At 44.2% G+C, this 21,702-nt stretch overlaps 12 non-coding genes and 15 pseudogenes across 12 annotated transcripts; all 27 read left to right on the forward strand.

Annotated features, from left to right (window-relative positions):
- Positions 1–76: 76 nt before the first annotated feature.
- On the forward strand, positions 77–194 carry LOC140018206 (5S ribosomal RNA; annotated as a pseudogene).
- A 927-nt stretch (positions 195–1,121) lies between these two features.
- On the forward strand, positions 1,122–1,240 carry LOC140017849 (5S ribosomal RNA). Its single transcript, XR_011824155.1, has one exon. It is a non-coding gene; the product is annotated as a 5S ribosomal RNA (ribosomal RNA).
- A 411-nt stretch (positions 1,241–1,651) lies between these two features.
- Positions 1,652–1,769, forward strand: LOC140020775 (5S ribosomal RNA; annotated as a pseudogene).
- Positions 1,770–2,697: 928 nt separating this feature from the next.
- Positions 2,698–2,816, forward strand: LOC140017327 (5S ribosomal RNA). Its single transcript, XR_011823637.1, has one exon. It is a non-coding gene; the product is annotated as a 5S ribosomal RNA (ribosomal RNA).
- Positions 2,817–3,227: 411 nt separating this feature from the next.
- Positions 3,228–3,345, forward strand: LOC140020597 (5S ribosomal RNA; annotated as a pseudogene).
- Positions 3,346–4,270: 925 nt separating this feature from the next.
- Positions 4,271–4,388, forward strand: LOC140020232 (5S ribosomal RNA; annotated as a pseudogene).
- A 927-nt stretch (positions 4,389–5,315) lies between these two features.
- On the forward strand, positions 5,316–5,433 carry LOC140018208 (5S ribosomal RNA; annotated as a pseudogene).
- Positions 5,434–6,360: 927 nt separating this feature from the next.
- LOC140017850 (5S ribosomal RNA) lies at positions 6,361–6,479 on the forward strand. The gene has a single exon (XR_011824156.1). It is a non-coding gene; the product is annotated as a 5S ribosomal RNA (ribosomal RNA).
- A 411-nt stretch (positions 6,480–6,890) lies between these two features.
- On the forward strand, positions 6,891–7,008 carry LOC140020776 (5S ribosomal RNA; annotated as a pseudogene).
- Positions 7,009–7,936: 928 nt separating this feature from the next.
- Positions 7,937–8,055, forward strand: LOC140017328 (5S ribosomal RNA). Its single transcript, XR_011823638.1, has one exon. It is a non-coding gene; the product is annotated as a 5S ribosomal RNA (ribosomal RNA).
- A 411-nt stretch (positions 8,056–8,466) lies between these two features.
- On the forward strand, positions 8,467–8,584 carry LOC140020598 (5S ribosomal RNA; annotated as a pseudogene).
- A 928-nt stretch (positions 8,585–9,512) lies between these two features.
- LOC140017330 (5S ribosomal RNA) lies at positions 9,513–9,631 on the forward strand. Its single transcript, XR_011823640.1, has one exon. It is a non-coding gene; the product is annotated as a 5S ribosomal RNA (ribosomal RNA).
- A 411-nt stretch (positions 9,632–10,042) lies between these two features.
- LOC140020599 (5S ribosomal RNA) lies at positions 10,043–10,160 on the forward strand (annotated as a pseudogene).
- A 926-nt stretch (positions 10,161–11,086) lies between these two features.
- Positions 11,087–11,205, forward strand: LOC140018055 (5S ribosomal RNA). Its single transcript, XR_011824357.1, has one exon. It is a non-coding gene; the product is annotated as a 5S ribosomal RNA (ribosomal RNA).
- Positions 11,206–11,616: 411 nt separating this feature from the next.
- On the forward strand, positions 11,617–11,734 carry LOC140020761 (5S ribosomal RNA; annotated as a pseudogene).
- A 927-nt stretch (positions 11,735–12,661) lies between these two features.
- LOC140017646 (5S ribosomal RNA) lies at positions 12,662–12,780 on the forward strand. The gene has a single exon (XR_011823953.1). It is a non-coding gene; the product is annotated as a 5S ribosomal RNA (ribosomal RNA).
- Positions 12,781–13,191: 411 nt separating this feature from the next.
- On the forward strand, positions 13,192–13,309 carry LOC140020600 (5S ribosomal RNA; annotated as a pseudogene).
- Positions 13,310–14,236: 927 nt separating this feature from the next.
- LOC140017331 (5S ribosomal RNA) lies at positions 14,237–14,355 on the forward strand. Its single transcript, XR_011823641.1, has one exon. It is a non-coding gene; the product is annotated as a 5S ribosomal RNA (ribosomal RNA).
- Positions 14,356–14,764: 409 nt separating this feature from the next.
- On the forward strand, positions 14,765–14,882 carry LOC140019844 (5S ribosomal RNA; annotated as a pseudogene).
- Positions 14,883–15,808: 926 nt separating this feature from the next.
- LOC140017332 (5S ribosomal RNA) lies at positions 15,809–15,927 on the forward strand. The gene has a single exon (XR_011823642.1). It is a non-coding gene; the product is annotated as a 5S ribosomal RNA (ribosomal RNA).
- A 411-nt stretch (positions 15,928–16,338) lies between these two features.
- On the forward strand, positions 16,339–16,456 carry LOC140020233 (5S ribosomal RNA; annotated as a pseudogene).
- Positions 16,457–17,382: 926 nt separating this feature from the next.
- Positions 17,383–17,501, forward strand: LOC140018056 (5S ribosomal RNA). The gene has a single exon (XR_011824358.1). It is a non-coding gene; the product is annotated as a 5S ribosomal RNA (ribosomal RNA).
- A 411-nt stretch (positions 17,502–17,912) lies between these two features.
- LOC140020763 (5S ribosomal RNA) lies at positions 17,913–18,030 on the forward strand (annotated as a pseudogene).
- Positions 18,031–18,957: 927 nt separating this feature from the next.
- LOC140017647 (5S ribosomal RNA) lies at positions 18,958–19,076 on the forward strand. Its single transcript, XR_011823954.1, has one exon. It is a non-coding gene; the product is annotated as a 5S ribosomal RNA (ribosomal RNA).
- Positions 19,077–19,487: 411 nt separating this feature from the next.
- LOC140020601 (5S ribosomal RNA) lies at positions 19,488–19,605 on the forward strand (annotated as a pseudogene).
- Positions 19,606–20,532: 927 nt separating this feature from the next.
- Positions 20,533–20,651, forward strand: LOC140017333 (5S ribosomal RNA). Its single transcript, XR_011823643.1, has one exon. It is a non-coding gene; the product is annotated as a 5S ribosomal RNA (ribosomal RNA).
- Positions 20,652–21,060: 409 nt separating this feature from the next.
- On the forward strand, positions 21,061–21,178 carry LOC140019845 (5S ribosomal RNA; annotated as a pseudogene).
- Positions 21,179–21,702: the final 524 nt, after the last annotated feature.

Raw genomic sequence — 21,702 nt, forward strand, 5'->3', positions numbered from 1 at the left:
TGAATTCGGGTCCAGAAAAGCCACACTGCTTCACAGGACGGGGCAGTTTAAAAGAATAAAGCGAAAGGAACATGGCGGGTGCGATCATACCAGCACTAATGCACCGGATCCCATCAGAACTCCGAAGTTAAGCGTGCTTGGGCGAGAGTAGTACTAGGATGGGTGACCCTAGGCCGGTCAACGGGTCGGGTCTACACCCGGATCCGGATCGGATCCCTGAAATTTTTGCGGGTATGGGTAGGGATTTAATTCCGTTATCCGGATCCGGATCCGTTTTTTCAAACAAAAAAACGGGTCGGATACGGAATATAGTATTCCGACCCGTATTAGACCCGGATCCGGATATAAATGATTTAATAATTTATAAAAAATATATATTATCAATATAATTTGATTAGGATGATGTATTTGAGTAAAATCAATTTGATTTATTTTCTTATTTGGTTTTTTCTTTGCATTAGCTAGAAATTTGTTCACAAATATATCTTTTTCTCTTTTTTGTTAGAAATTATAAATTTTGGCAAATTTGTTCGGGTAGACCCGACCCGGATCCGAGACTCGCCGGGTCCGGATCCGGAACACCGAATAAAAGACCCGTCAGGTAAACTGGTCGGATCCGGGTCCGGGTCCGGAATAATGAATTCCGGCCCGGACCCCGGCCCGTTGACACCCCTAGGTGACCCCCTGGGAAATCCTCGTGTTGCACCCCTCCCTTTTTTGTTTCGAAATCCAAATTTCCCCTTCGTTCTTTATGCTGTAGTAATTTAGCTCCGTCGGAACGATTGCTTTATATTTTGCTTCTCATCGAAGCATGAAGGCGGATCTGAAGGCGCGAGACAAGTCAGGAACGGTACGGCTGGATCGAAGCCCGGATCGTCGGTCAAAGTTGTCGGCGCAAATGTATAAGCGCAAGCGTGAAGGATCAATTTCAGGATAATTGAGAGTTGCGCGACGAGGGAAAAAAAATGGTGCAAATCAACAAGAAAAAAATGTAAAAGTAAATAAATAAAAGGATGAGGGGAAATTCTTGAATTGACGCTTAAAATGAATTCGGGTCCAGAAAAGCCACACTGCTTCACAGGACGGGGCAGTTTAAAAGAATAAAGCGAAAGGAACATGGCGGGTGCGATCATACCAGCACTAATGCACCGGATCCCATCAAAACTCCGAAGTTAAGCGTGCTTGGGCGAGAGTAGTACTAGGATGGGTGACCCCCTGGGAAGTCCTCGTGTTGCACCCCTCCCTTTTTTGTTTCGAAATCCAAATTTCCCCTTCGTTCTTTATGCTGTAGTAATTTAGCTCCGACGGAACGATTGCTTTATATTTTGCTTCTCATCGAAGCATGAAGGCGGATCTGAAGGCGCGAGACAAGTCAGGAACGGTACGGCTGGATCGAAACCCGGATCGTCGGTCAAAGTTGTCGGCGCAAATGTATAAGCGCAAGCGTGAAGGATCAATTTCAGGATAATTGAGAGTTGTTCGACGAGGGAAAAAAAAGGTGCAAAGCAACAAGAAAAAAATATAAAAGTAAATAAATAAAAGGATGAGAGGAAATTCATGAATTGACGCTTAGAATGAATTCGGGTCCAAAAAAGCCAAACTGCTTCACAGGACGTGGCAGTTTAAAAGAATAAAGCGAAAGGAACATGGCGGGTGCGATCATACCAGCACTAATGCACCGGATCCCATCAGAACTTCGAAGTTAAGCGTGCTTGCGCGACAGTAGTACTAGGATGGGTGACCCTAGGCCGGTCAACGGGTCGGGTTTACACCCGGATCCGGATCGGATCCCTGAAATTTTTGCGGGTATGGGTAGGGATTTAATTCCGTTATCCGGATCCGGATCCGTTTTTTCAAACAAAAAAACGGGTCGGATACGGAATATAGTATTCCGACCCGTATTAGACCCGGATCCGGATATAAATGATTTAATAATTTATAAAAAATATATATTATCAATATAATTTGATTAGGATGATGTATTTGAGTAAAATCAATTTGATTTATTTTCTTATTTGGTTTTTTCTTTGCATTAGCTAGAAATTTGTTTACAAATATATCTTTTTCTCTTTTTTGTTAGAAATTATAAATTTTGGCAAATTTGTTCGGGTAGACCCGACCCGGATCCGAGACTCGCCGGGTCCGGATCCGGAACACCGAATAAAAGACCCGTCGGGTAAACGGGTCGGATCCGTGTCCGGGTCCGGAATAATGAATTCCGGCCCGGACCCCGGCCCGTTGACACCCCTAGGTGACCCCCTGGGAAATCCTCGTGTTGCACCCCTCCCTTTTTTGTTTCGAAATCCAAATTTCCCTTTCGTTCTTTATGCTGTAGTAATTTAGCTCCGTCGGAACGATTGCTTTATTTTTTGCTTCTCATCGAAGCATGAAGGCGGATCTGAAGGCGCGAGACAAGTCAGGAACGGTACGGCTGGATCGAAGCCCGGATCGTCGGTCAAAGTTGTCGGCGCAAATGTATAAGCGCAAGCGTGAAGGATCAATTTCAGGATAATTGAGAGTTGCGCGACGAGGGAAAAAAAAATGGTGCAAATCAACAAGAAAAAAATGTAAAAGTAAATAAATAAAAGGATGAGGGGAAATTCTTGAATTGACGCTTAGAATGAATTCGGGTCCAGAAAAGCCACACTGCTTCACAGGACGGGGCAGTTTAAAAGAATAAAGCGAAAGGAACATGGCGGGTGCGATCATACCAGCACTAATGCACCGGATCCCATCAGAACTCCGAAGTTAAGCGTGCTTGGGCGAGAGTAGTACTAGGATGGGTGACCCCCTGGGAAGTCCTCGTGTTGCACCCCTCCCTTTTTTGTTTCGAAATCCAAATTTCCCCTTCGTTCTTTATGCTGTAGTAATTTAGCTCCGTCGGAACGATTGCTTTATATTTTGCTTCTCATCGAAGCATGAAGGCGGATCTGAAGGCGCGAGACAAGTCAGGAACGGTACGGCTGGATCGAAGCCCGGATCGTCGGTCAAAGTTGTCGGCGCAAATGTATAAGCGCAAGCGTGAAGGATCAATTTCAGGATAATTGAGACTTGTTCGACGAGGGAAAAAAAAGGTGCAAAGCAACAAGAAAAAAATATAAAAGTAAATAAATAAAAGGATGAGAGGAAATTCATGAATTGACTCTTAGAATGAATTCGGGTCCAGAAAAGCCAAACTGCTTCACAGGACGTGACAGTTTAAAAGAATAAAGCGAAAGGAACATGGCGGGTGCGATCATACCAGCACTAATGCACCGGATCCCATCAGAACTTCGAAGTTAAGCGTGCTTGGGCGACAGTAGTACTAGGATGGGTGATCCTAGGCCGGTCAACGGGTCGGGTCTACACCCGGATCCGGATCGGATCCCTGAAATTTTTGCGGGTATGGGTAGGGATTTAATTCCGTTATCCGGATCCGGATCCGTTTTTTCAAACAAAAAAACGGGTCGGATACGGAATATAGTATTCCGACCCGTATTAGACCCGGATCCGGATATAAATGATTTAATAATTTATAAAAAATATATATTATCAATATAATTTGATTAGGATGATGTATTTGAGTAAAATCAATTTGATTTATTTTCTTATTTGGTTTTTTCTTTGCATTAGCTAGAAATTTGTTTACAAATATATCTTATTCTCTTTTTTGTTAGAAATTATAAATTTTGGCAAATTTGATCGGGTAAACCCGACCCGGATCCGAGACTCGCCGGGTCCGGATCCGGAACACCGAATAAAAGACCCGTCGGGTAAACGGGTCGGATCCGGGTCCGGGTCCGGAATAATGAATTCCGGCCCGGACCCGGCCCGTTGACACCCCTAGGTGACCCCCTGGGAAATCCTCGTGTTGCACCCCTCCCTTTTTTGTTTCGAAATCCAAATTTCCCCTTCGTTCTTTATGCTGTAGTAATTTAGCTCCGTCGGAACGATTGCTTTATATTTTGCTTCTCATCGAAGCATGAAGGCGGATCTGAAGGCGCGAGACAAGTCAGGAACGGTACGGCTGGATCGAAGCCCGGATCGTCGGTCAAAGTTGTCGGCGCAAATGTATAAGCGCAAGCGTGAAGGATCAATTTCAGGATAATTGAGACTTGTTCGACGAGGGAAAAAAAAGGTGCAAAGCAACAAGAAAAAAATATAAAAGTAAATAAATAAAAGGATGAGAGGAAATTCATGAATTGACTCTTAGAATGAATTCGGGTCCAGAAAAGCCAAACTGCTTCACAGGACGTGACAGTTTAAAAGAATAAAGCGAAAGGAACATGGCGGGTGCGATCATACCAGCACTAATGCACCGGATCCCATCAGAACTTCGAAGTTAAGCGTGCTTGGGCGACAGTAGTACCAGGATGGGTGACCCTAGGCCGGTCAACGGGTCGGGTCTACACCCGGATCCGGATCGGATCCCTGAAATTTTTGCGGGTATGGGTAGGGATTTAATTCCGTTATCCGGATCCGGATCCGTTTTTTCAAACAAAAAAACGGGTCGGATACGGAATATAGTATTCCGACCCGTATTAGACCCGGATCCGGATATAAATGATTTAATAATTTATAAAAAATATATATTATCAATATAATTTGATTAGGATGATGTATTTGAGTAAAATCAATTTGATTTATTTTCTTATTTGGTTTTTTCTTTGCATTAGCTAGAAATTTGTTTACAAATATATCTTTTTCTCTTTTTTGTTAGAAATTATAAATTTTGGCAAATTTGTTCGGGTAGACCCGACCCGGATCCGAGACTCGCCGGGTCCGGATCCGGAACACCGAATAAAAGACCCGTCGGGTAAACGGGTCGGATCCGGGTCCGGGTCCGGAATAATGAATTCCGGCCCGGACCCGGCCCGTTGACACCCCTAGGTGACCCCCTGGGAAATCCTCGTGTTGCACCCCTCCCTTTTTTGTTTCGAAATCCAAATTTCCCCTTCGTTCTTTATGCTGTAGTAATTTAGCTCCGTCGGAACGATTGCTTTATATTTTGCTTCTCATCGAAGCATGAAGGCGGATCTGAAGGCGCGAGACAAGTCAGGAACGGTACGGCTGGATCGAAGCCCGGATCGTCGGTCAAAGTTGTCGGCGCAAATGTATAAGCGCAAGCGTGAAGGATCAATTTCAGGATAATTGAGAGTTGCGCGACGAGGGAAAAAAAAATGGTGCAAATCAACAAGAAAAAAATGTAAAAGTAAATAAATAAAAGGATGAGGGGAAATTCTTGAATTGACGCTTAAAATGAATTCGGGTCCAGAAAAGCCACACTGCTTCACAGGACGGGGCAGTTTAAAAGAATAAAGCGAAAGGAACATGGCGGGTGCGATCATACCAGCACTAATGCACCGGATCCCATCAGAACTCCGAAGTTAAGCGTGCTTGGGCGAGAGTAGTACTAGGATGGGTGACCCTAGGCCGGTCAACGGGTCGGGTCTACACCCGGATCCGGATCGGATCCCTGAAATTTTTGCGGGTATGGGTAGGGATTTAATTCCGTTATCCGGATCCGGATCCGTTTTTTCAAACAAAAAAACGGGTCGGATACGGAATATAGTATTCCGACCCGTATTAGACCCGGATCCGGATATAAATGATTTAATAATTTATAAAAAATATATATTATCAATATAATTTGATTAGGATGATGTATTTGAGTAAAATCAATTTGATTTATTTTCTTATTTGGTTTTTTCTTTGCATTAGCTAGAAATTTGTTCACAAATATATCTTTTTCTCTTTTTTGTTAGAAATTATAAATTTTGGCAAATTTGTTCGGGTAGACCCGACCCGGATCCGAGACTCGCCGGGTCCGGATCCGGAACACCGAATAAAAGACCCGTCGGGTAAACTGGTCGGATCCGGGTCCGGGTCCGGAATAATGAATTCCGGCCCGGACCCCGGCCCGTTGACACCCCTAGGTGACCCCCTGGGAAATCCTCGTGTTGCACCCCTCCCTTTTTTGTTTCGAAATCCAAATTTCCCCTTCGTTCTTTATGCTGTAGTAATTTAGCTCCGTCGGAACGATTGCTTTATATTTTGCTTCTCATCGAAGCATGAAGGCGGATCTGAAGGCGCGAGACAAGTCAGGAACGGTACGGCTGGATCGAAGCCCGGATCGTCGGTCAAAGTTGTCGGCGCAAATGTATAAGCGCAACCGTGAAGGATCAATTTCAGGATAATTGAGAGTTGCGCGACGAGGGAAAAAAAATGGTGCAAATCAACAAGAAAAAAATGTAAAAGTAAATAAATAAAAGGATGAGGGGAAATTCTTGAATTGACGCTTAAAATGAATTCGGGTCCAGAAAAGCCACACTGCTTCACAGGACGGGGCAGTTTAAAAGAATAAAGCGAAAGGAACATGGCGGGTGCGATCATACCAGCACTAATGCACCGGATCCCATCAAAACTCCGAAGTTAAGCGTGCTTGGGCGAGAGTAGTACTAGGATGGGTGACCCCCTGGGAAGTCCTCGTGTTGCACCCCTCCCTTTTTTGTTTCGAAATCCAAATTTCCCCTTCGTTCTTTATGCTGTAGTAATTTAGCTCCGACGGAACGATTGCTTTATATTTTGCTTCTCATCGAAGCATGAAGGCGGATCTGAAGGCGCGAGACAAGTCAGGAACGGTACGGCTGGATCGAAACCCGGATCGTCGGTCAAAGTTGTCGGCGCAAATGTATAAGCGCAAGCGTGAAGGATCAATTTCAGGATAATTGAGAGTTGTTCGACGAGGGAAAAAAAAGGTGCAAAGCAACAAGAAAAAAATATAAAAGTAAATAAATAAAAGGATGAGAGGAAATTCATGAATTGACGCTTAGAATGAATTCGGGTCCAAAAAAGCCAAACTGCTTCACAGGACGTGGCAGTTTAAAAGAATAAAGCGAAAGGAACATGGCGGGTGCGATCATACCAGCACTAATGCACCGGATCCCATCAGAACTTCGAAGTTAAGCGTGCTTGCGCGACAGTAGTACTAGGATGGGTGACCCTAGGCCGGTCAACGGGTCGGGTTTACACCCGGATCCGGATCGGATCCCTGAAATTTTTGCGGGTATGGGTAGGGATTTAATTCCGTTATCCGGATCCGGATCCGTTTTTTCAAACAAAAAAACGGGTCGGATACGGAATATAGTATTCCGACCCGTATTAGACCCGGATCCGGATATAAATGATTTAATAATTTATAAAAAATATATATTATCAATATAATTTGATTAGGATGATGTATTTGAGTAAAATCAATTTGATTTATTTTCTTATTTGGTTTTTTCTTTGCATTAGCTAGAAATTTGTTTACAAATATATCTTTTTCTCTTTTTTGTTAGAAATTATAAATTTTGGCAAATTTGTTCGGGTAGACCCGACCCGGATCCGAGACTCGCCGGGTCCGGATCCGGAACACCGAATAAAAGACCCGTCGGGTAAACGGGTCGGATCCGTGTCCGGGTCCGGAATAATGAATTCCGGCCCGGACCCCGGCCCGTTGACACCCCTAGGTGACCCCCTGGGAAATCCTCGTGTTGCACCCCTCCCTTTTTTGTTTCGAAATCCAAATTTCCCCTTCGTTCTTTATGCTGTAGTAATTTAGCTCCGTCGGAACGATTGCTTTATTTTTTGCTTCTCATCGAAGCATGAAGGCGGATCTGAAGGCGCGAGACAAGTCAGGAACGGTACGGCTGGATCGAAGCCCGGATCGTCGGTCAAAGTTGTCGGCGCAAATGTATAAGCGCAAGCGTGAAGGATCAATTTCAGGATAATTGAGAGTTGCGCGACGAGGGAAAAAAAAATGGTGCAAATCAACAAGAAAAAAATGTAAAAGTAAATAAATAAAAGGATGAGGGGAAATTCTTGAATTGACGCTTAGAATGAATTCGGGTCCAGAAAAGCCACACTGCTTCACAGGACGGGGCAGTTTAAAAGAATAAAGCGAAAGGAACATGGCGGGTGCGATCATACCAGCACTAATGCACCGGATCCCATCAGAACTCCGAAGTTAAGCGTGCTTGGGCGAGAGTAGTACTAGGATGGGTGACCCCCTGGGAAGTCCTCGTGTTGCACCCCTCCCTTTTTTGTTTCGAAATCCAAATTTCCCCTTCGTTCTTTATGCTGTAGTAATTTAGCTCCGTCGGAACGATTGCTTTATATTTTGCTTCTCATCGAAGCATGAAGGCGGATCTGAAGGCGCGAGACAAGTCAGGAACGGTACGGCTGGATCGAAGCCCGGATCGTCGGTCAAAGTTGTCGGCGCAAATGTATAAGCGCAAGCGTGAAGGATCAATTTCAGGATAATTGAGAGTTGTTCGACGAGGGAAAAAAAAGGTGCAAAGCAACAAGAAAAAAATATAAAAGTAAATAAATAAAAGGATAAGAGGAAATTCATGAATTGACTCTTAGAATGAATTCGGGTCCAGAAAAGCCAAACTGCTTCACAGGACGTGACAGTTTAAAAGAATAAAGCGAAAGGAACATGGCGGGTGCGATCATACCAGCACTAATGCACCGGATCCCATCAGAACTTCGAAGTTAAGCGTGCTTGGGCGACAGTAGTACTAGGATGGGTGATCCTAGGCCGGTCAACGGGTCGGGTCTACACCCGGATCCGGATCGGATCCCTGAAATTTTTGCGGGTATGGGTAGGGATTTAATTCCGTTATCCGGATCCGGATCCGTTTTTTCAAACAAAAAAACGGGTCGGATACGGAATATAGTATTCCGACCCGTATTAGACCCGGATCCGGATATAAATGATTTAATAATTTATAAAAAATATATATTATCAATATAATTTGATTAGGATGATGTATTTGAGTAAAATCAATTTGATTTATTTTCTTATTTGGTTTTTTCTTTGCATTAGCTAGAAATTTGTTTACAAATATATCTTATTCTCTTTTTTGTTAGAAATTATAAATTTTGGCAAATTTGATCGGGTAAACCCGACCCGGATCCGAGACTCGCCGGGTCCGGATCCGGAACACCGAATAAAAGACCCGTCGGGTAAACGGGTCGGATCCGGGTCCGGGTCCGGAATAATGAATTCCGGCCCGGACCCCGGCCCGTTGACACCCCTAGGTGACCCCCTGGGAAATCCTCGTGTTGCACCCCTCCCTTTTTTGTTTCGAAATCCAAATTTCCCCTTCGTTCTTTATGCTGTAGTAATTTAGCTCCGTCGGAACGATTGCTTTATTTTTTGCTTCTCATCGAAGCATGAAGGCGGATCTGAAGGCGCGAGACAAGTCAGGAACGGTACGGCTGGATCGAAGCCCGGATCGTCGGTCAAAGTTGTCGGCGCAAATGTATAAGCGCAAGCGTGAAGGATCAATTTCAGGATAATTGAGAGTTGCGCGACGAGGGAAAAAAAAATGGTGCAAATCAACAAGAAAAAAATGTAAAAGTAAATAAATAAAAGGATGAGGGGAAATTCTTGAATTGACGCTTAGAATGAATTCGGGTCCAGAAAAGCCACACTGCTTCACAGGACGGGGCAGTTTAAAAGAATAAAGCGAAAGGAACATGGCGGGTGCGATCATACCAGCACTAATGCACCGGATCCCATCAGAACTCCGAAGTTAAGCGTGCTTGGGCGAGAGTAGTACTAGGATGGGTGACCCCCTGGGAAGTCCTCGTGTTGCACCCCTCCCTTTTTTGTTTCGAAATCCAAATTTCCCCTTCGTTCTTTATGCTGTAGTAATTTAGCTCCGTCGGAACGATTGCTTTATATTTTGCTTCTCATCGAAGCATGAAGGCGGATCTGAAGGCGCGAGACAAGTCAGGAACGGTACGGCTGGATCGAAGCCCGGATCGTCGGTCAAAGTTGTCGGCGCAAATGTATAAGCGCAAGCGTGAAGGATCAATTTCAGGATAATTGAGAGTTGTTCGACGAGGGAAAAAAAAGGTGCAAAGCAACAAGAAAAAAATATAAAAGTAAATAAATAAAAGGATGAGAGGAAATTCATGAATTGACTCTTAGAATGAATTCGGGTCCAGAAAAGCCAAACTGCTTCACAGGACGTGACAGTTTAAAAGAATAAAGCGAAAGGAACATGGCGGGTGCGATCATACCAGCACTAATGCACCGGATCCCATCAGAACTTCGAAGTTAAGCGTGCTTGGGCGACAGTAGTACTAGGATGGGTGATCCTAGGCCGGTCAACGGGTCGGGTCTACACCCGGATCCGGATCGGATCCCTGAAATTTTTGCGGGTATGGGTAGGGATTTAATTCCGTTATCCGGATCCGGATCCGTTTTTTCAAACAAAAAAACGGGTCGGATACGGAATATAGTATTCCGACCCGTATTAGACCCGGATCCGGATATAAATGATTTAATAATTTATAAAAAATATATATTATCAATATAATTTGATTAGGATGATGTATTTGAGTAAAATCAATTTGATTTATTTTCTTATTTGGTTTTTTCTTTGCATTAGCTAGAAATTTGTTTACAAATATATCTTATTCTCTTTTTTGTTAGAAATTATAAATTTTGGCAAATTTGATCGGGTAAACCCGACCCGGATCCGAGACTCGCCGGGTCCGGATCCGGAACACCGAATAAAAGACCCGTCGGGTAAACGGGTCGGATCCGGGTCCGGGTCCGGAATAATGAATTCCGGCCCGGACCCGGCCCGTTGACACCCCTAGGTGACCCCCTGGGAAATCCTCGTGTTGCACCCCTCCCTTTTTTGTTTCGAAATCCAAATTTCCCCTTCGTTCTTTATGCTGTAGTAATTTAGCTCCGTCGGAACGATTGCTTTATATTTTGCTTCTCATCGAAGCATGAAGGCGGATCTGAAGGCGCGAGACAAGTCAGGAACGGTACGGCTGGAGCGAAGCCAGGATCGTCGGTCAAAGTTGTCGGCGCAAATGTATAAGCGCAAGCGTGAAGGATCAATTTCAGGATAATTGAGAGTTGCGCGACGAGGGAAAAAAAATGGTGCAAATCAACAAGAAAAAAATGTAAAAGTAAATAAATAAAAGGATGAGGGGAAATTCTTGAATTGACGCTTAAAATGAATTCGGGTCCAGAAAAGCCACACTGCTTCACAGGACGGGGCAGTTTAAAAGAATAAAGCGAAAGGAACATGGCGGGTGCGATCATACCAGCACTAATGCACCGGATCCCATCAGAACTCTGAAGTTAAGCGTGCTTGGGCGAGAGTAGTACTAGGATGGGTGACCCCCTGGGAAGTCCTCTTGTTGCACCCCTCCCTTTTTTGTTTCGAAATCCAAATTTCCCCTTCGTTCTTTATGCTGTAGTAATTTAGCTCCGTCGGAACGATTGCTTTATATTTTGCTTCTCATCGAAGCATGAAGGCGGATCTGAAGGCGCGAGACAAGTTAGGAACGGTACGGCTGGATCGAAGCCCGGATCGTCGGTCAAAGTTGTCGGCGCAAATGTATAAGCGCAAGCGTGAAGGATCAATTTCAGGATAATTGAGAGTTGTTCGACGAGGGAAAAAAAAGGTGCAAAGCAACAAGAAAAAAATATAAAAGTAAATAAATAAAAGGATGAGAGGAAATTCATGAATTGACGCTTAGAATGAATTCGGGTCCAGAAAAGCCAAACTGCTTCACAGGACGTGACAGTTTAAAAGAATAAAGCGAAAGGAACATGGCGGGTGCGATCATACCAGCACTAATGCACCGGATCCCATCAGAACTTCGAAGTTAAGCGTGCTTGCGCGACAGTAGTACTAGGATGGGTGACCCTAGGCCGGTCAACGGGTCGGGTCTACACCCGGATCCGGATCGGATCCCTGAAATTTTTGCGGGTATGGGTAGGGATTTAATTCCGTTATCCGGATCCGGATCCGTTTTTTCAAACAAAAAAACGGGTCGGATACGGAATATAGTATTCCGACCCGTATTAGACCCGGATCCGGATATAAATGATTTAATAATTTATAAAAAATATATATTATCAATATAATTTGATTAGGATGATGTATTTGAGTAAAATCAATTTGATTTATTTTCTTATTTGGTTTTTTCTTTGCATTAGCTAGAAATTTGTTTACAAATATATCTTTTTCTCTTTTTTGTTAGAAATTATAAATTTTGGCAAATTTGTTCGGGTAGACCCGACCTGGATCCGAGACTCGCCGGGTCCGGATCCGGAACACCGAATAAAAGACCCGTCGGGTAAACGGGTCGGATCCGGGTCCGGGTCCGGAATAATGAATTCCGGCCCGGACCCGGCCCGTTGACACCCCTAGGTGACCCCCTGGGAAATCCTCGTGTTGCACCCCTCCCTTTTTTGTTTCGAAATCCAAATTTCCCCTTCGTTCTTTATGCTGTAGTAATTTAGCTCCGTCGGAACGATTGCTTTATATTTTGCTTCTCATCGAAGCATGAAGGCGGATCTGAAGGCGCGAGACAAGTCAGGAACGGTACGGCTGGATCGAAGCCCGGATCGTCGGTCAAAGTTGTCGGCGCAAATGTATAAGCGCAAGCGTGAAGGATCAATTTCAGGATAATTGAGAGTTGCGCGACGAGGGAAAAAAAAATGGTGCAAATCAACAAGAAAAAAATGTAAAAGTAAATAAATAAAAGGATGAGGGGAAATTCTTGAATTGACGCTTAAAATGAATTCGGGTCCAGAAAAGCCACACTGCTTCACAGGACGGGGCAGTTTAAAAGAATAAAGCGAAAGGAACATGGCGGGTGCGATCATACCAGCACTAATGCACCGGATCCCATCAGAACTCTGAAGTTAAGCGTGCTTGGGCGAGAGTAGTACTAGGATGGGTGACCCCCTGGGAAGTCCTCGTGTTGCACCCCTCCCTTTTTTGTTTCGAAATCCAAATTTCCCCTTCGTTCTTTATGCTGTAGTAATTTAGCTCCGTCGGAACGATTGCTTTAAATTTTGCTTCTCATCGAAGCATGAAGGCGGATCTGAAGGCGCGAGACAAGTCAGGAACGGTACGGCTGGATCGAAGCCCGGATCGTCGGTCAAAGTTGTCGGCGCAAATGTATAAGCGCAAGCGTGAAGGATCAATTTCAGGATAATTGAGACTTGTTCGACGAGGGAAAAAAAAGGTGCAAAGCAACAAGAAAAAAATATAAAAGTAAATAAATAAAAGGATGAGAGGAAATTCATGAATTGACGCTTAGAATGAATTCGGGTCCAGAAAAGCCAAACTGCTTCACAGGACGTGACAGTTTAAAAGAATAAAGCGAAAGGAACATGGCGGGTGCGATCATACCAGCACTAATGCACCGGATCCCATCAGAACTTCGAAGTTAAGCGTGCTTGGGCGACAGTAGTACTAGGATGGGTGATCCTAGGCCGGTCAACGGGTCGGGTCTACACCCGGATCCGGATCGGATCCCTGAAATTTTTGCGTGTATGGGTAGGGATTTAATTCCGTTATCCGGATCCGGATCCGTTTTTTCAAACAAAAAAACGGGTCGGATACGGAATATAGTATTCCGACCCGTATTAGACCCGGATCCGGATATAAATGATTTAATAATTTATAAAAAATATATATTATCAATATAATTTGATTAGGATGATGTATTTGAGTAAAATCAATTTGATTTATTTTCTTATTTGGTTTTTTCTTTGCATTAGCTAGAAATTTGTTTACAAATATATCTTTTTCTCTTTTTTGTTAGAAATTATAAATTTTGGCAAATTTGTTCGGGTAGACCCGACCCGGATCCGAGACTCGCCGGGTCCGGATCCGGAACACCGAATAAAAGACCCGTCGGGTAAACGGGTCGGATCCGGGTCCGGGTCCGGAATAATGAATTCCGGCCCGGACCCGGCCCGTTGACACCCCTAGGTGACCCCCTGGGAAATCCTCGTGTTGCACCCCTCCCTTTTTTGTTTCGAAATCCAAATTTCCCCTTCGTTCTTTATGCTGTAGTAATTTAGCTCCGTCGGAACGATTGCTTTATATTTTGCTTCTCATCGAAGCATGAAGGCGGATCTGAAGGCGCGAGACAAGTCAGGAACGGTACGGCTGGATCGAAGCCCGGATCGTCGGTCAAAGTTGTCGGCGCAAATGTATAAGCGCAAGCGTGAAGGATCAATTTCAGGATAATTGAGAGTTGCGCGACGAGGGAAAAAAAAATGGTGCAAATCAACAAGAAAAAAATGTAAAAGTAAATAAATAAAAGGATGAGGGGAAATTCTTGAATTGACGCTTAGAATGAATTCGGGTCCAGAAAAGCCACACTGCTTCACAGGACGGGGCAGTTTAAAAGAATAAAGCGAAAGGAACATGGCGGGTGCGATCATACCAGCACTAATGCACCGGATCCCATCAGAACTCCGAAGTTAAGCGTGCTTGGGCGAGAGTAGTACTAGGATGGGTGACCCCCTGGGAAGTCCTCGTGTTGCACCCCTCCCTTTTTTGTTTCGAAATCCAAATTTCCCCTTCGTTCTTTATGCTGTAGTAATTTAGCTCCGTCGGAACGATTGCTTTATATTTTGCTTCTCATCGAAGCATGAAGGCGGATCTGAAGGCGCGAGACAAGTCAGGAACGGTACGGCTGGATCGAAGCCCGGATCGTCGGTCAAAGTTGTCGGCGCAAATGTATAAGCGCAAGCGTGAAGGATCAATTTCAGGATAATTCAGACTTGTTCGACGAGGGAAAAAAAAGGTGCAAAGCAACAAGAAAAAAATAAAAGTAAATAAATAAAAGGATGAGAGGAAATTCATGAATTGACGCTTAGAATGAATTCGGGTCCAGAAAAGCCAAACTGCTTCACAGGACGTGACAGTTTAAAAGAATAAAGCGAAAGGAACATGGCGGGTGCGATCATACCAGCACTAATGCACCGGATCCCATCAGAACTTCGAAGTTAAGCGTGCTTGGGCGACAGTAGTACTAGGATGGGTGACCCTAGGCCGGTCAACGGGTCGGGTCTACACCCGGATCCGGATCGGATCCCTGAAATTTTTGCGGGTATGGGTAGGGATTTAATTCCGTTATCCGGATCCGGATCCGTTTTTTCAAACAAAAAAACGGGTCGGATACGGAATATAGTATTCCGACCCGTATTAGACCCGGATCCGGATATAAATGATTTAATAATTTATAAAAAATATATATTATCAATATAATTTGATTAGGATGATGTATTTGAGTAAAATCAATTTGATTTATTTTCTTATTTGGTTTTTTCTTTGCATTAGCTAGAAATTTGTTTACAAATATATCTTTTTCTCTTTTTTGTTAGAAATTATAAATTTTGGCAAATTTGTTCGGGTAGACCCGACCCGGATCCGAGACTCGCCGGGTCCGGATCCGGAACACCGAATAAAAGACCCGTCGGGTAAACGGGTCGGATCCGGGTCCGGGTCCGGAATAATGAATTCCGGCCCGGACCCGGCCCGTTGACACCCCTAGGTGACCCCCTGGGAAATCCTCGTGTTGCACCCCTCCCTTTTTTGTTTCGAAATCCAAATTTCCCCTTCGTTCTTTATGCTGTAGTAATTTAGTTCCGTCGGAACGATTGCTTTATATTTTGCTTCTCATCGAAGCATGAAGGCGGATCTGAAGGCGCGAGGCAAGTCAGGAACGGTACGGCTGGATCGAAGCCCGGATCGTCGGTCAAAGTTGTCGGCGCAAATGTATAAGCGCAAGCGTGAAGGATCAATTTCAGGATAATTGAGAGTTGCGCGACGAGGGAAAAAAAATGGTGCAAATCAACAAGAAAAAAATGTAAAAGTAAATAAATAAAAGGATGAGAGGAAATTCATGAATTGACGCTTAGAATGAATTCGGGTCCAGAAAAGCCAAACTACTTCACAGGACGTGGCAGTTTAAAAGAATAAAGCGAAAGGAACATGGCGGGTGCGATCATACCAGCACTAATGCACCGGATCCCATCAGAACTCCGAAGTTAAGCGTGCTTGGGCGAGAGTAGTACTAGGATGGGTGACCCCCTGGGAAGTCCTCGTGTTGCACCCCTCCCTTTTTTGTTTCGAAATCCAAATTTCCCCTTCGTTCTTTATGCTGTAGTAATTTAGCTCCGTCGGAACGATTGCTTTATATTTTGCTTCTCATCGAAGCATGAAGGCGGATCTGAAGGCGCGAGACAAGTCAGGAACGGTACGGCTGGATCGAAGCCCGGATCGTCGGTCAAAGTTGTCGGCGCAAATGTATAAGCGCAAGCGTGAAGGATCAATTTCAGGATAATTGAGAGTTGTTCGACGAGGGAAAAAAAAGGTGCAAAGCAACAAGAAAAAAATATAAAAGTAAATAAATAAAAGGATGAGAGGAAATTCATGAATTGACGCTTAGAATGAATTCGGGTCCAGAAAAGCCAAACTGCTTCACAGGACGTGACAGTTTAAAAGAATAAAGCGAAAGGAACATGGCGGGTGCGATCATACCAGCACTAATGCACCGGATCCCATCAGAACTTCGAAGTTAAGCGTGCTTGGGCGACAGTAGTACCAGGATGGGTGACCCTAGGCCGGTCAACGGGTCGGGTCTACACCCGGATCCGGATCGGATCCCTGAAATTTTTGCGGGTATGGGTAGGGATTTAATTCCGTTATCCGGATCCGGATCCGTTTTTTCAAACAAAAAAACGGGTCGGATACGGAATATAGTATTCCGACCCGTATTAGACCCGGATCCGGATATAAATGATTTAATAATTTATAAAAAATATATATTATCAATATAATTTGATTAGGATGATGTATTTGAGTAAAATCAATTTGATTTATTTTCTTATTTGGTTTTTTCTTTGCATTAGCTAGAAATTTGTTTACAAATATATCTTTTTCTCTTTTTTGTTAGAAATTATAAATTTTGGCAAATTTGTTCGGGTAGACCCGACCCGGATCCGAGACTCGCCGGGTCCGGATCCGGAACACAGAATAAAAGACCCGTCGGGTAAACGGGTCGGATCCGGGTCCGGGTCCGGAATAATGAATTCCGGCCCGGACCCGGCCCGTTGACACCCCTAGGTGACCCCCTGGGAAATCCTCGTGTTGCACCCCTCCCTTTTTTGTTTCGAAATCCAAATTTCCCCTTCGTTCTTTATGCTGTAGTAATTTAGCTCCGTCGGAACGATTGCTTTATATTTTGCTTCTCATCGAAGCATGAAGGCGGATCTGAAGGCGCGAGACAAGTCAGGAACGGTACGGCTGGAGCGAAGCCAGGATCGTCGGTCAAAGTTGTCGGCGCAAATGTATAAGCGCAAGCGTGAAGGATCAATTTCAGGATAATTGAGAGTTGCGCGACGAGGGAAAAAAAATGGTGCAAATCAACAAGAAAAAAATGTAAAAGTAAATAAATAAAAGGATGAGGGGAAATTCTTGAATTGACGCTTAAAATGAATTCGGGTCCAGAAAAGCCACACTGCTTCACAGGACGGGGCAGTTTAAAAGAATAAAGCGAAAGGAACATGGCGGGTGCGATCATACCAGCACTAATGCACCGGATCCCATCAGAACTCTGAAGTTAAGCGTGCTTGGGCGAGAGTAGTACTAGGATGGGTGACCCCCTGGGAAGTCCTCTTGTTGCACCCCTCCCTTTTTTGTTTCGAAATCCAAATTTCCCCTTCGTTCTTTATGCTGTAGTAATTTAGCTCCGTCGGAACGATTGCTTTATATTTTGCTTCTCATCGAAGCATGAAGGCGGATCTGAAGGCGCGAGACAAGTTAGGAACGGTACGGCTGGATCGAAGCCCGGATCGTCGGTCAAAGTTGTCGGCGCAAATGTATAAGCGCAAGCGTGAAGGATCAATTTCAGGATAATTGAGAGTTGTTCGACGAGGGAAAAAAAAGGTGCAAAGCAACAAGAAAAAAATATAAAAGTAAATAAATAAAAGGATGAGAGGAAATTCATGAATTGACGCTTAGAATGAATTCGGGTCCAGAAAAGCCAAACTGCTTCACAGGACGTGACAGTTTAAAAGAATAAAGCGAAAGGAACATGGCGGGTGCGATCATACCAGCACTAATGCACCGGATCCCATCAGAACTTCGAAGTTAAGCGTGCTTGCGCGACAGTAGTACTAGGATGGGTGACCCTAGGCCGGTCAACGGGTCGGGTCTACACCCGGATCCGGATCGGATCCCTGAAATTTTTGCGGGTATGGGTAGGGATTTAATTCCGTTATCCGGATCCGGATCCGTTTTTTCAAACAAAAAAACGGGTCGGATACGGAATATAGTATTCCGACCCGTATTAGACCCGGATCCGGATATAAATGATTTAATAATTTATAAAAAATATATATTATCAATATAATTTGATTAGGATGATGTATTTGAGTAAAATCAATTTGATTTATTTTCTTATTTGGTTTTTTCTTTGCATTAGCTAGAAATTTGTTTACAAATATATCTTTTTCTCTTTTTTGTTAGAAATTATAAATTTTGGCAAATTTGTTCGGGTAGACCCGACCTGGATCCGAGACTCGCCGGGTCCGGATCCGGAACACCGAATAAAAGACCCGTCGGGTAAACGGGTCGGATCCGGGTCCGGGTCCGGAATAATGAATTCCGGCCCGGACCCGGCCCGTTGACACCCCTAGGTGACCCCCTGGGAAATCCTCGTGTTGCACCCCTCCCTTTTTTGTTTCGAAATCCAAATTTCCCCTTCGTTCTTTATGCTGTAGTAATTTAGCTCCGTCGGAACGATTGCTTTATATTTTGCTTCTCATCGAAGCATGAAGGCGGATCTGAAGGCGCGAGACAAGTCAGGAACGGTACGGCTGGATCGAAGCCCGGATCGTCGGTCAAAGTTGTCGGCGCAAATGTATAAGCGCAAGCGTGAAGGATCAATTTCAGGATAATTGAGAGTTGCGCGACGAGGGAAAAAAAAATGGTGCAAATCAACAAGAAAAAAATGTAAAAGTAAATAAATAAAAGGATGAGGGGAAATTCTTGAATTGACGCTTAAAATGAATTCGGGTCCAGAAAAGCCACACTGCTTCACAGGACGGGGCAGTTTAAAAGAATAAAGCGAAAGGAACATGGCGGGTGCGATCATACCAGCACTAATGCACCGGATCCCATCAGAACTCTGAAGTTAAGCGTGCTTGGGCGAGAGTAGTACTAGGATGGGTGACCCCCTGGGAAGTCCTCGTGTTGCACCCCTCCCTTTTTTGTTTCGAAATCCAAATTTCCCCTTCGTTCTTTATGCTGTAGTAATTTAGCTCCGTCGGAACGATTGCTTTAAATTTTGCTTCTCATCGAAGCATGAAGGCGGATCTGAAGGCGCGAGACAAGTCAGGAACGGTACGGCTGGATCGAAGCCCGGATCGTCGGTCAAAGTTGTCGGCGCAAATGTATAAGCGCAAGCGTGAAGGATCAATTTCAGGATAATTGAGACTTGTTCGACGAGGGAAAAAAAAGGTGCAAAGCAACAAGAAAAAAATATAAAAGTAAATAAATAAAAGGATGAGAGGAAATTCATGAATTGACGCTTAGAATGAATTCGGGTCCAGAAAAGCCAAACTGCTTCACAGGACGTGACAGTTTAAAAGAATAAAGCGAAAGGAACATGGCGGGTGCGATCATACCAGCACTAATGCACCGGATCCCATCAGAACTTCGAAGTTAAGCGTGCTTGGGCGACAGTAGTACTAGGATGGGTGATCCTAGGCCGGTCAACGGGTCGGGTCTACACCCGGATCCGGATCGGATCCCTGAAATTTTTGCGTGTATGGGTAGGGATTTAATTCCGTTATCCGGATCCGGATCCGTTTTTTCAAACAAAAAAACGGGTCGGATACGGAATATAGTATTCCGACCCGTATTAGACCCGGATCCGGATATAAATGATTTAATAATTTATAAAAAATATATATTATCAATATAATTTGATTAGGATGATGTATTTGAGTAAAATCAATTTGATTTATTTTCTTATTTGGTTTTTTCTTTGCATTAGCTAGAAATTTGTTTACAAATATATCTTTTTCTCTTTTTTGTTAGAAATTATAAATTTTGGCAAATTTGTTCGGGTAGACCCGACCCGGATCCGAGACTCGCCGGGTCCGGATCCGGAACACCGAATAAAAGACCCGTCGGGTAAACGGGTCGGATCCGGGTCCGGGTCCGGAATAATGAATTCCGGCCCGGACCCGGCCCGTTGACACCCCTAGGTGACCCCCTGGGAAATCCTCGTGTTGCACCCCTCCCTTTTTTGTTTCGAAATCCAAATTTCCCCTTCGTTCTTTATGCTGTAGTAATTTAGCTCCGTCGGAACGATTGCTTTATATTTTGCTTCTCATCGAAGCATGAAGGCGGATCTGAAGGCGCGAGACAAGTCAGGAACGGTACGGCTGGATCGAAGCCCGGATCGTCGGTCAAAGTTGTCGGCGCAAATGTATAAGCGCAAGCGTGAAGGATCAATTTCAGGATAATTGAGAGTTGCGCGACGAGGGAAAAAAAAATGGTGCAAATCAACAAGAAAAAAATGTAAAAGTAAATAAATAAAAGGATGAGGGGAAATTCTTGAATTGACGCTTAGAATGAATTCGGGTCCAGAAAAGCCACACTGCTTCACAGGACGGGGCAGTTTAAAAGAATAAAGCGAAAGGAACATGGCGGGTGCGATCATACCAGCACTAATGCACCGGATCCCATCAGAACTCCGAAGTTAAGCGTGCTTGGGCGAGAGTAGTACTAGGATGGGTGACCCCCTGGGAAGTCCTCGTGTTGCACCCCTCCCTTTTTTGTTTCGAAATCCAAATTTCCCCTTCGTTCTTTATGCTGTAGTAATTTAGCTCCGTCGGAACGATTGCTTTATATTTTGCTTCTCATCGAAGCATGAAGGCGGATCTGAAGGCGCGAGACAAGTCAGGAACGGTACGGCTGGATCGAAGCCCGGATCGTCGGTCAAAGTTGTCGGCGCAAATGTATAAGCGCAAGCGTGAAGGATCAATTTCAGGATAATTCAGACTTGTTCGACGAGGGAAAAAAAAGGTGCAAAGCAACAAGAAAAAAATAAAAGTAAATAAATAAAAGGATGAGAGGAAATTCATGAATTGACGCTTAGAATGAATTCGGGTCCAGAAAAGCCAAACTGCTTCACAGGACGTGACAGTTTAAAAGAATAAAGCGAAAGGAACATGGCGGGTGCGATCATACCAGCACTAATGCACCGGATCCCATCAGAACTTCGAAGTTAAGCGTGCTTGGGCGACAGTAGTACTAGGATGGGTGACCCTAGGCCGGTCAACGGGTCGGGTCTACACCCGGATCCGGATCGGATCCCTGAAATTTTTGCGGGTATGGGTAGGGATTTAATTCCGTTATCCGGATCCGGATCCGTTTTTTCAAACAAAAAAACGGGTCGGATACGGAATATAGTATTCCGACCCGTATTAGACCCGGATCCGGATATAAATGATTTAATAATTTATAAAAAATATATATTATCAATATAATTTGATTAGGATGATGTATTTGAGTAAAATCAATTTGATTTATTTTCTTATTTGGTTTTTTCTTTGCATTAGCTAGAAATTTGTTTACAAATATATCTTTTTCTCTTTTTTGTTAGAAATTATAAATTTTGGCAAATTTGTTCGGGTAGACCCGACCCGGATCCGAGACTCGCCGGGTCCGGATCCGGAACACCGAATAAAAGACCCGTCGGGTAAACGGGTCGGATCCGGGTCCGGGTCCGGAATAATGAATTCCGGCCCGGACCCGGCCCGTTGACACCCCTAGGTGACCCCCTGGGAAATCCTCGTGTTGCACCCCTCCCTTTTTT

The sequence above is a fragment of the Coffea arabica genome, chromosome 11c (genome assembly GCF_036785885.1).
Source record: "Coffea arabica cultivar ET-39 chromosome 11c, Coffea Arabica ET-39 HiFi, whole genome shotgun sequence".
Classification (NCBI taxonomy): domain Eukaryota; kingdom Viridiplantae; phylum Streptophyta; class Magnoliopsida; order Gentianales; family Rubiaceae; genus Coffea; species Coffea arabica.